This window comes from Sphaerodactylus townsendi, linkage group LG03, assembly GCF_021028975.2.
Source record: "Sphaerodactylus townsendi isolate TG3544 linkage group LG03, MPM_Stown_v2.3, whole genome shotgun sequence".
Classification (NCBI taxonomy): domain Eukaryota; kingdom Metazoa; phylum Chordata; class Lepidosauria; order Squamata; family Sphaerodactylidae; genus Sphaerodactylus; species Sphaerodactylus townsendi.
The window spans coordinates 10,713,486-10,723,594 of NC_059427.1; the positions used below are offsets into that span (position 1 = coordinate 10,713,486).

The window sequence follows — 10,109 nt, forward strand, 5'->3', positions numbered from 1 at the left end:
GCCCTCTCTGTGGGCACGTGCAAACAGTGCCCCCCCCCCCCCATCTAGGCTGGCCTGGGCTGCTGGGCCCGATTATTAGCATTAAACCTAAGACCTAGTTTTGGGGAAGCAGTGTTGGCAACCCTGTTAAGCGCTGTTAAACCCCACTGATTTTCATGCGAAGAACTAAAGTGTGATCCTTTACCTGGGAGTAAGCTCGGTTGCTGGCAATGGGGCTTGCTTCTGAGAAAACCCTCCTAGGGTCGTGATTCACCCATTGGAAGAGTTGCACGGTTGCTTCAAAGCAAAGCCACTGACTACCACCAAGCCTACTCCTGAGTAACGCACGCCTTGGAGCCAACCGTTTTTTCTAAACTAAAATCTCAGTATTCAGGCTAAATTGCCGTGTTGGCACTTTGCGATAAATAAGTGGGTTTGGGGTTGCAATTTGGGCACTCGGTCTCGAAAAGGTTCGCCATCACTGAACTACAGTGTTTGGGGGCAGGTGGGTCTGCCCCAGAAGCAACCAGACACTGTTATTCACAACTCTCCACGTTCCAGGTTTCCCCCATTCTCCATACATTGCTTCTCCGATCTGGTTTGCTACAAAGTTTATGGAAAGACCACAGTCCAAGCTGTTTGCATGGGAAAGCGCACATTTCAGAAGGTCTCGCCCACATTCTGCTTGCCCGTGTCCTGCAGCTACCATTTTCCGCTGGCTTTTTCAAGCAAAACAACATCAACAACAACAACAAGTAATTGTTGTTACACTGTAGCCCAATATCATTATAATGATATACTTCCACAATCAATTAGTTCCTCTGAAACACCACTTTCCAAAGAAAGAAGTCTCTAGTACTTCATTGCTGCTTACTTGAAAATAAACAAACAAAAAAGGAAGCTGAAAGATTGTGGTAATAGATATTGCACGGTAGCACTGCAGCAATTACTGCAGTAATTGCTACCATTTTTTTAAAAGCATGTTTTTAAACCACCACCCCTGCCCCAAAGCTTCAAGAGCCCCGTGGTGCAGAGTGGCAAATCAGTTTCAGGTAGCCAGCTCAAGATGAACTCAGCCTTCTATCCAGTGGTGGGATCCAAAAATTTTAGTAACAGGTTCCCATGGTGGTGGGATTCAAACTGTGTTGTAGCACCAATGGGGCTGGGCGGGGCACGATGGGGGCGTGGCCGGGCATTCTAGGGGTGGGGCATTCCTGGGCGGGACTGTGGCAAGGACGCAGCCGCTGTGCCGGTCCTTGGGCGGGAAACGAATGCACGCAGGCGCAGGCTGCCACGCACACCAGTGCACCTCCTGCTAGATTGCTTCAAGTTCTGCGCGCTACTGCTGAGAGGAGGGGCGTAACTAAGGCAAAAATCAGGGGGCAAAATCACCCATTAGTAACCCCCTCTCGGCACACACCAATAATTAGTAACCTACTCTCGGGAACCTGTGAGAACCTGCTGGATCCCACCTCTGCTTCTATCCCTCTGAGGTTGGTCAAATGAGTACCCAGCCTGCTGGGGGTAAAGTGTAGGTAACAGGGGAAGGCACCCTGTAAACATAGTCTGCCTAGTAAATGTCATGCTGTGACGTCACTCCATGGGTCAGTAATGACCCGGTTCTTGCACAGGGGACTGCCTTTACCTTCCATTTACCAAAAACTTCCAGTGCGCCGGATGAGGACAAATGCAGAAGGAATCCCAACTATGGATGAAAACACGCACAGAACTCAGCATCTGCTGCAACAGTGACAGAGAAACCGACAATCCAGCCACGTGGAGGCAGCCAAACCCTTAGACCTCTAGGAACTGCACAAATAAAGCTAAATGAGTTTGCACTGAAAACTGATTGTTTTACGTGTGTGGATGAGCAAATATTTCTGCCTGGCACTGAGGCCCCATCCTCCTTGACCACGAAAAGTTATGATCAGCCCAATAAGCCAGACCCGCCTTGCAGAGTGTGGCCTTTCCACACCTCACTTTTTCTTTTAAAAAGAACATTCAGACTTTCCTTTCCTTGGCTCTATCGTCAAGCCAAAGGGAGACTGCGACCAAGAAATCAGGAGGAGATTGAGACATGAAGGGCAGCCATGAAGAAGCTAGAAAACATTCTGAAGTGTAATGATGTGTCCCCAGCAACCCGGATGGAGTTAATTCCTGCCATAGTTCTTCATTACTATGTATGGGGGTAAAAGCTGGACAACAAAGACAGCAGACAGGAAGAAAGTAGATTCCTTTGAAATGTGCTGCTGGAAGAGAGTTTTGTGGACACAGAATGGTAAACTGCAATACTGCAGTCAAAGCTGTGCTCACGACCTGAGTTCAGTCCTGATGGAAGTCAGTTTCAGGTAGCCTTCCATCCTACCAAGGTTGGTCAAATGAGCACCTAGCTTGCTGGGGGTAAAGCATGGATGGTGGGGGAAGGCAATTACAAACCACTCTTTAACACAGTCTGCCTAGTAAATGTGATATCACCCCATGGGTCAGTAATGACCTGATGTTTACAAAGGGAAACCTTTACTCTAGATCAAATCAAGCCTTTGCTCTAGATCAAATCAGTAATGACCTGCTTGCAAATCTTTAGATCAAATCAGTAATGACCTGCTTGCAAATCTTTACTTGAGATCAAATCAAGCCTGAACTGTCCCTAGAAGCTAAAACGACTAGACTGAGGCTATCATGCCTTGGTCACATTATGAGAAGACAAGAGTCACTGGAAAAAACAATCGGAAAGGTTGAAGGCTGGAAGAAAAGACTAAGACCCAACGTGAGCTCTTGCAAGGCCCAAACAAGGCTGTTAACGATTGAACATTCTGGAAGATATTGATTCCCAGCGTCTCCGTGAGTTGGAAGTAACTTGACAACATTTAACACACACACGAAGATTCTGCCCTTCAGTAAGCATCAGCTTTGTACAAGTGTAACTCTGAAATATCAGAATACACACAAGTCCAGTTTCTGCAGTCAGAGCTAAAATCCCAAAAGTCGTCTTAGATGCTGTGTGGCTCAGTCCATTCAACCCCCATTTTGCAGAAGGTCCCAGTTTCAATCCTTGGCATCTCCAGGCAGTAGATTTTGGGAAATACTTTTCTTGGTCTCTAGAAAGCCTCTCTCAGTCAGAAAAGACTACACTAGACAGACCAAGGGTTTGATGGTCCATGGAGCTTCCTATGTTCACTTATTAGGAATTCAGTTCTGGAGATTTGGGCCCCTTCCGCACACGCAAAATAATGCATTTTCAAACCACTTCCACAACTGTTTGCAAGTGGATTTTGCTATTCCGCACAGCTTCAAAGAGCACTGAAGGCAGTTTGAAAATGCATTATTCTGCATGTGCGGAATGAGCCTTGGGAATGGAGCCTACAGATGTTGGGGCTGAGGGGAGGAGCCTCTGCAGAATACAAAACCACTGAGCTCCAAAAAAGTGGTTCTCAACCTTCCTAATGCCACGACCCTTTAATACAGTTCCTCATGTTGCGGTGACCCCTAACCCTAACATTTATCCATTTTACAGATGGAGAACACTGATGCAGACAGTCTTAGGCGACCCCTGTGAAAGGGTCATTCGACCCACAAAGGGGTCGTGAACCACAGGTTGAGAACCACTGCTCTAAAGAAAGCACCTCCAAAGCAGCTATTTTCTTTAGGGAAACTGATCTTTGGATTGGGAAATCACTTGTCAATGTGGGAGATCTTCCAGATCTGCATGGAGTTAGCAGCTCCACTCCTTCCCTACAGATAACCTTGTGGACTTGTGGGGGTGGGATTAGATGGTCTTTCCAACTCTATGATGCTATGATTACACCCCTGTTCCTGTACTAAAGATGACTGACTAAGGCAAACAACAACACCCCATCATTATAGTCTGATGAATGCTATACTCATTGAGTGGGAGGAGTGTTTGTGCAGGTCAGGGAAACAGTCCTGCTCCAGCTTCTCAAGCAAGCTGTGTTAGTTAAACAGACAGACACTTGTTTTTTAGGACTTCCCCTCACAAGACAATTCTCAACTTTATGGACCAGAAATCTGCTTTATCGCTTTGCAGTTGTAGTTCATTTACTTCCCAATGCATACATTACATATACCTTAATGCATAGATGTCAAACTCGCGGCCCTCCAGATGTTATGGACTACAGTTCCCATCATCCCCTGCCAGCATGATGCTGGCAGGGGATGATGGGAGCTGTAGTCCATAACATCTGGCAGGCCGCAAGTTTGACACCTGTGCCTTAATGCATAAGAGAAGAGAAAAAGAAGAGTGTTTATAACGAACACCAAGAGTGATTCTGAATGGGCCAAGTTGAGGCCCTTCTTAAAAGCTTGCCCCCCGCAAACGCCTCTAACCCGATTTATTGGCCGCAACCCGGGTTGCATGAAAATCGCTAAATTGTTGACTTTTCCCTTTTAACCTGGGTTGCAAATGCTTCCTACTTGCCTATGCAAACTACAGCAAGCAGGAAGTGTTCAATCCCCATCCCCTGTCATCCACCATTATGGTGGATTCCCCAGGCAGCCACTATTAGAGTGGACATTCTAATAGGCGGCCACCATGCTGTGCAGGTTGGTGGGTGGATTCTCGGGGGGGGGGGTGGATTCTTGGCTGAAGGAAAATACAGCGTTTCCATGCAAAACGTGGTGCTGCCTCCATGATCCCAGCAATCCCGGCTAGTCCCTGCAGCTGCTATGCAAATGGTGGATTAGGCAGCAAAAACAGGTTCCATGAACCCCATTGCTGCCTGTGTAAAATCAACCAAAGCAAAAGGGTATGTTTCCCCACCCCCCCAATTCCCACACACGACAATAATTGCCTGAAATTTAAAAGAATTATCTGTATGTTGCAAATTAATTCTTTGCAACGTTCCAGATGCAACTCAACCCATCTTTAATTGGTGGTGATGGGGAGAAGGGAGTGTCTGTTTTATTCCAGTATGCCACAATACCCAGCAATAGCTGCAGAGATGCACCAGCCTAAAGCAGACATCAGGTCAGTGCAACTGGAGGTGGGCTAGGGGTGTTCCTGGAGGTGGAGCCAACTTTAGTCAGCTTCCACTGGGACAACAGAGATTGAAGGTGTCACTTTTTTGCATGCAAAGCAGATGCTTTAATTTTCAAAACTTAAGAATTTTTAGAAGAACCCTTAACCTCAATAGTGTTTTTTTCCCCTTTTCCCCTCCCCCCTTATAAAATAATCACCAAAGCAAAGAATACATTTACTCGCTTGGTAAGTTTTTTAACAGAGGCGGAGCTGCAAAAATTAAACAAATTTTATTATAGAATTTAGGGACATCTCCTATCCCATATAATAGTATTTCATTTCTACAGATGGGGAGGGGAATTCTCCACATGTGCACAATAATAAAAGTGTTTAAAGGAAAACACCACCCCTCCAACAAAAATCACCTCCCCAAAAAGCTAAATCAGGGGTAACAACTTGCACTTGGGCAGGAATTATGAGCCGTGTGTGGCTAGTTGGCAACAGGGCACAGGCTGGGGGGAGGGCATCTTTTGGAAGACGGAGTTTGCCTTCCGTGTTGCCCCACCTGGCCAATCCTGCCTCCGCCTCTCGCTTAGAAGCAGAGATTCCCGACTGCTCTTTTTCAGCTTTCTTTTATTCCACACTCACCCGCTCCCTGCTGGTCTTTCTCCAGTGCAATTTCTCCCAGATCTCGGAACAAGGAAGAAATGCAGGAGCTGGTTTCTCACCAGTTGTAAAGAGGGGAAATGACTTCTCTCATATTTTTACAAGCCTTTCTCATGTTTCCTGGCCTCTCTAGGACGCACGGAGGCACTCGGTGGAATTAACCTTTGAAGGCACCGCGACGGTGCGCTCGATGCTGGGAAAGGTGCGGGTTGGTGGAGCTTCGGTTTTTTCGCTCTCCAGGCGGACTTTCCGGCTTCCCGGCTTAACAACTTGCAAAATCTGTGCGCGCGCCTGTGTCCGTGTCTGTGTGCATCTCTCTCTCTCTGGCTGATTCCGCATGGGCCAAAAACAGCAGTGTGAAAACGGTGTGAAAACGGTGTAAAAGGGTTTGAAACGGTGTAAAAGGGTTTATGCCAGTGATGGCGAACCTTTTCGAGACCAAGTGCCCAAACTGCAACCCCAAACCCACTTATTTATTGCAAAGTGCCAACATGGCAATTTAACCTGAATACTGAGGTTTTAGTTTAGGAAAAACGGTTGGCTCCAAGGCGCGCGTTACTCGGGAGTAAGCTTGGTGGTAGTCGGTGGCTTTGCTTTGAAGCAACTGTGCAACGCTTTGAACAGGTGAATCACGACCCTAGGAGGGTTCACTGAGAAGCAAACCCCCCCACATGACAAACTCTGTGTGTGCGTGGCCACAGAGAGGGCTCTGAGTGCCCCCTCTGGCACCCGTGCCATAGGTTCGCCACCACTGGTTTATGCTGTTTTCACAGCACTGTTTTTGGCCCATGCGGAATCAGCCATACTCTGTGTGTGTGTGTGTGTGAGAGAGAGAGAGAGAGAGAGAGAGAAGTATTTAAAAAAGTGTTTTGCCTTTTGACGATGTTTTGACGATGGGCCTTTTATGTAAAAAAAAGGGAGCACCAAGTGTCTCTGAGAATGTACAAAGTATCTTGTGTGTGTGTGTGTGTAAGAGAGAAGTATTTCAAAAAGTGTTTTGCCTTTTGATGATGTTTTGACGATGGGCCTTTTATGTTAAAAAAAGGGAGCACCAAGTGTCTCTGAGAATGTACAAAGTATCTTTTTTTCCTGTGGTGAACTAGCTGCGGGGCTTATGATTTATGAACACTGTACATCTAAGTATGCACAGAGTATCTTATTCTTAAGCTAGTTTCAGAGGATAGCCGTATTGGTCTGCAGTGGGACAAGTCCAGTAGCACCTCAGAGACCAATAAGATGTTTTTGGTGTGTTGTGAAAGGCGGCTTTCATCCACTTGTAATGTACTTTGCAGCTGTGCGGAATAGCAAAATCCACTTGCAAACAATTGTGAAAGTGGACTAAAAGTGCATTATTCTACATGTGCGGAAGGTATGATCCCTCAAAAATCCTAATATTTCAAAACATATGTTTCTGACACCCCAGTTACAATATTAGAAACTGGGAAAAATATTGTACTAGGGGGGAAAAAACACCTACACAAACAAATAATGGCAACTCCATAGGGAAGCAGAAATGGTTTGCCATTGCCTTCCTCTGCATAGTAGCATTGGACATACTTCACATTCTCCCACCCACATGTTAACCACGACCAACCCTGCTTAGCTTCCTAGATCTGATGGGAATGGGCTGGGCCTGGGCCATTCAGATCAGGCAGGGACAAAGTTACACCCCCACGGGTGAAATTAAGAACTAGCCACCCGACCTGCAGGTAAATATAATGCAGCCAAAGATGGCCCTCCTCCTAAGCCCTTCTGGAAAGGGGTGGGACTAGCCGTGCCTTTTGGAAAACAGGTAAATAATAAATAGAGACAGCATATACAAATGGGTGCTGTGTGGTTTCCAGGCTGTATGGCCGTGTTCTAGCAGCATTCTCTCCTGACGTTTCGCCTGCATCTGTGGCTGGCATCTTCAGAGGATCTGATAGTTGCCCTCCTATCAGATCCTCTGAAGATGCCAGCCACAGATGCAGGCGAAACGTCCGGAGAGAATGCTGCTAGAACACGGCCATACAGCCTGGAAACCAAACAGCACCCCAGTGATTCCGGCCATGAAAGCCTTCGACAATACAGTATATACAAATGTTTTCTGCCATTCATTTCAGGGCATTGGAGCCTAAGTCAGAGGATGCCATTTTGGTTGGAAAACTGACCAATCTCAAACAGGGAGAAAGAAATAAGGAACATCAACAATTTTCTGGATTTTCCATAGAGTATGCTCAAAAGCGATAATGAAAATGATTAATCCAAAAGTAATCAGTAACTGGCCCTGACCTAGATGGCCCAGGCTGATTTAATCTTGGCAAGAGTTCAGAAGGTAAGCAAGGTTGGCCCTGGTTAGTATTTTGGATGGGAGACTCCCAAGATAGCCCAAGATTGTGATGCAACTAGCTAATTTTATACCATGCACAATTATCTGGTTGCAATTCTGTGTTAGCTGAAGACGTCAGGAATAAAACATGGGATCTTCTCAGGGTTTCCAACCTTCAGTTGCCATCTGGAGATCTGCTATTATAGTTCCCTGGAGATAATGGCTGCTTTGGAAGGTGAACTCTAAAGCATTAAACTCCATGAAAGACCTTCCCCTCATCTAACCCTGCCCTCCTCAGGCTCCCCCCCGCTCTCCAGGTATTTTCAAACTTGGAGTTAGCAACCTAATTTCCAGGTAATCGATGGATTCCTCCTCTGGAGAAAATGGCTGTTTTGAAGATGAGCTCTATGGTATTATACCCGGCTGAGGTTCCTCCTCTCTTTAAACCTTGCCTTCCCAAGGGTTAGATGAGGGGAAGGTTTCTGTTTCTTTTGTTTGATCAGACACAGCACCAGAGAGGAGACATGAGGTAGAGACATGTGAGACAGCAGATAGGTAGCAAGATGTAACCAAATGTACTGTAATTTAGATGTGTAACAGGAAAGAAAGGATTTCTTATTTTATCTCCATGTAACCCCTCCCTTATAATTAGTAAACTCATATATAAAAAGCAACTGAGAATCTGTCTCTTCTGTTCTACTCTGCTAATATATACAACAATTAGCTACCCCTCTGCAAATTTAATTAGCATGCCATCTATTCCATCTTCCAAGTCACTCATAAAAAATTATGAATAGCACTGGGTCCAGAATAGAACCCTGTGGCACTTTACTAGTTATTTCTCTCCAGGATGAAAATGAGCCGTTGGTGAGCAGCCAACCAATTATAAATCCATCTAACAGTAGCATTGTCTAGCCCACATTTTATTAGCTTGCTTGCAAGAATGTCATGGGGGATCTTGTCAAAGGCCTTATTGAAATCAAGGTATGCTACATACACAACACTTGCTTCGTCTAGCAAGCTTGTCACTCTATGTATCTAACACCAGAATGGTATATTGGTTAATATCAGACTAAGATCTGGAGATCCAGGTTCAAATTCCTGCTTGCCATGATGCAAGCTTGCTAGATGACTTTAGATTACCTTAATTAATGTACTAAAAACTAAATGTACGAAATAATACAGAACTGCAATTCCAAACATGTTCTGAGGGACTTGTTTCACAGCAAACATGCCTAGATGTCAGCAAACTAGCGTGACATATTGAAGGCATGGAGGAAGCCTTTTTTCCGGACATGTTATTTTTCTACATGCAGGGACCTTTAATATATATTTTTTCCAAATTGGAGGGTATCCTTCTTTTCTGACATGTTATCTTTTATATTAAAGAATCTTTGTGGGGTTTTTTAATTCCCACATATCACTTTCTGTGTGGAACAAACTTTAGCATCGGATTGTATGAACTGGATATTTTAGTTGAAAAAGTTGTACAGCCATACTGGTCTATGCAAAATCCCTCAAACAAGAACAAGGCATATTTTATTAGACCAACTAAATTAGCACAAAAAGGGCAAGTTTTGACCTGGATGGTCCAGACTAGCCTATCTCATCAGGTCTCAGAAACTAAGCAGGGTCAGCCCTGGCTAGTCTTTGGGTGGGAGTCGGGAGGCCACCAAGGAATACTAGGGTCTCTACATATAAGCCAGCCAGTGGTGGGATCCAAACATTTTAGTAACAGGTTCCCTCGCCAGCCCCCCCCCCCTCAGCAAAGGGAGCAGAGGCGTACCTAGGCAAACCTGAGCCCTGGGCAAAACCTGAGTTGGATGCCCCCCCATGGGCAGCCACCCCACCACGACCCCCAAAATTTTTTTTGCACCAGGTCATTTCTAAATCATCATCACATTATAGAAAATGCCCCAACTCACAAATCTGAACACAGCAATGGTGAAACATGCAGGTTCTTGATAGAGACTGGTGAGATAAAAGGTACGAAAGGCTAAGAATCAATGAATTGCAGTACCTGAAAGGGATTAACCCAGTTCACGGAGTTACATTATTAGTCACAATTGCTATATGGAACCTTCAGGTTCAAAGGCAGTATGCCTCTCGGGGAGGGGAGGGCGTGGAGATGGAAAAGCGAACCCAATTAGTAACCCCCTCTCGGCACACACAAATAATTAG

The 10,109-nt window shown here is 45.6% G+C and overlaps 1 protein-coding gene across 1 annotated transcript in view; it reads right to left on the reverse strand.

Moving 5' to 3' along the window:
• Positions 1-5,706, reverse strand: part of LOC125430036 — a 38,672-nt gene extending 32,966 nt beyond the window's left edge. The window contains exon 1 of the mRNA XM_048491711.1: positions 5,603-5,706. The gene's annotated coding sequence lies outside the window, so the exon portion shown is untranslated. The remainder of the gene's footprint in view (positions 1-5,602) is intronic.
• Positions 5,707-10,109: the final 4,403 nt, after the last annotated feature.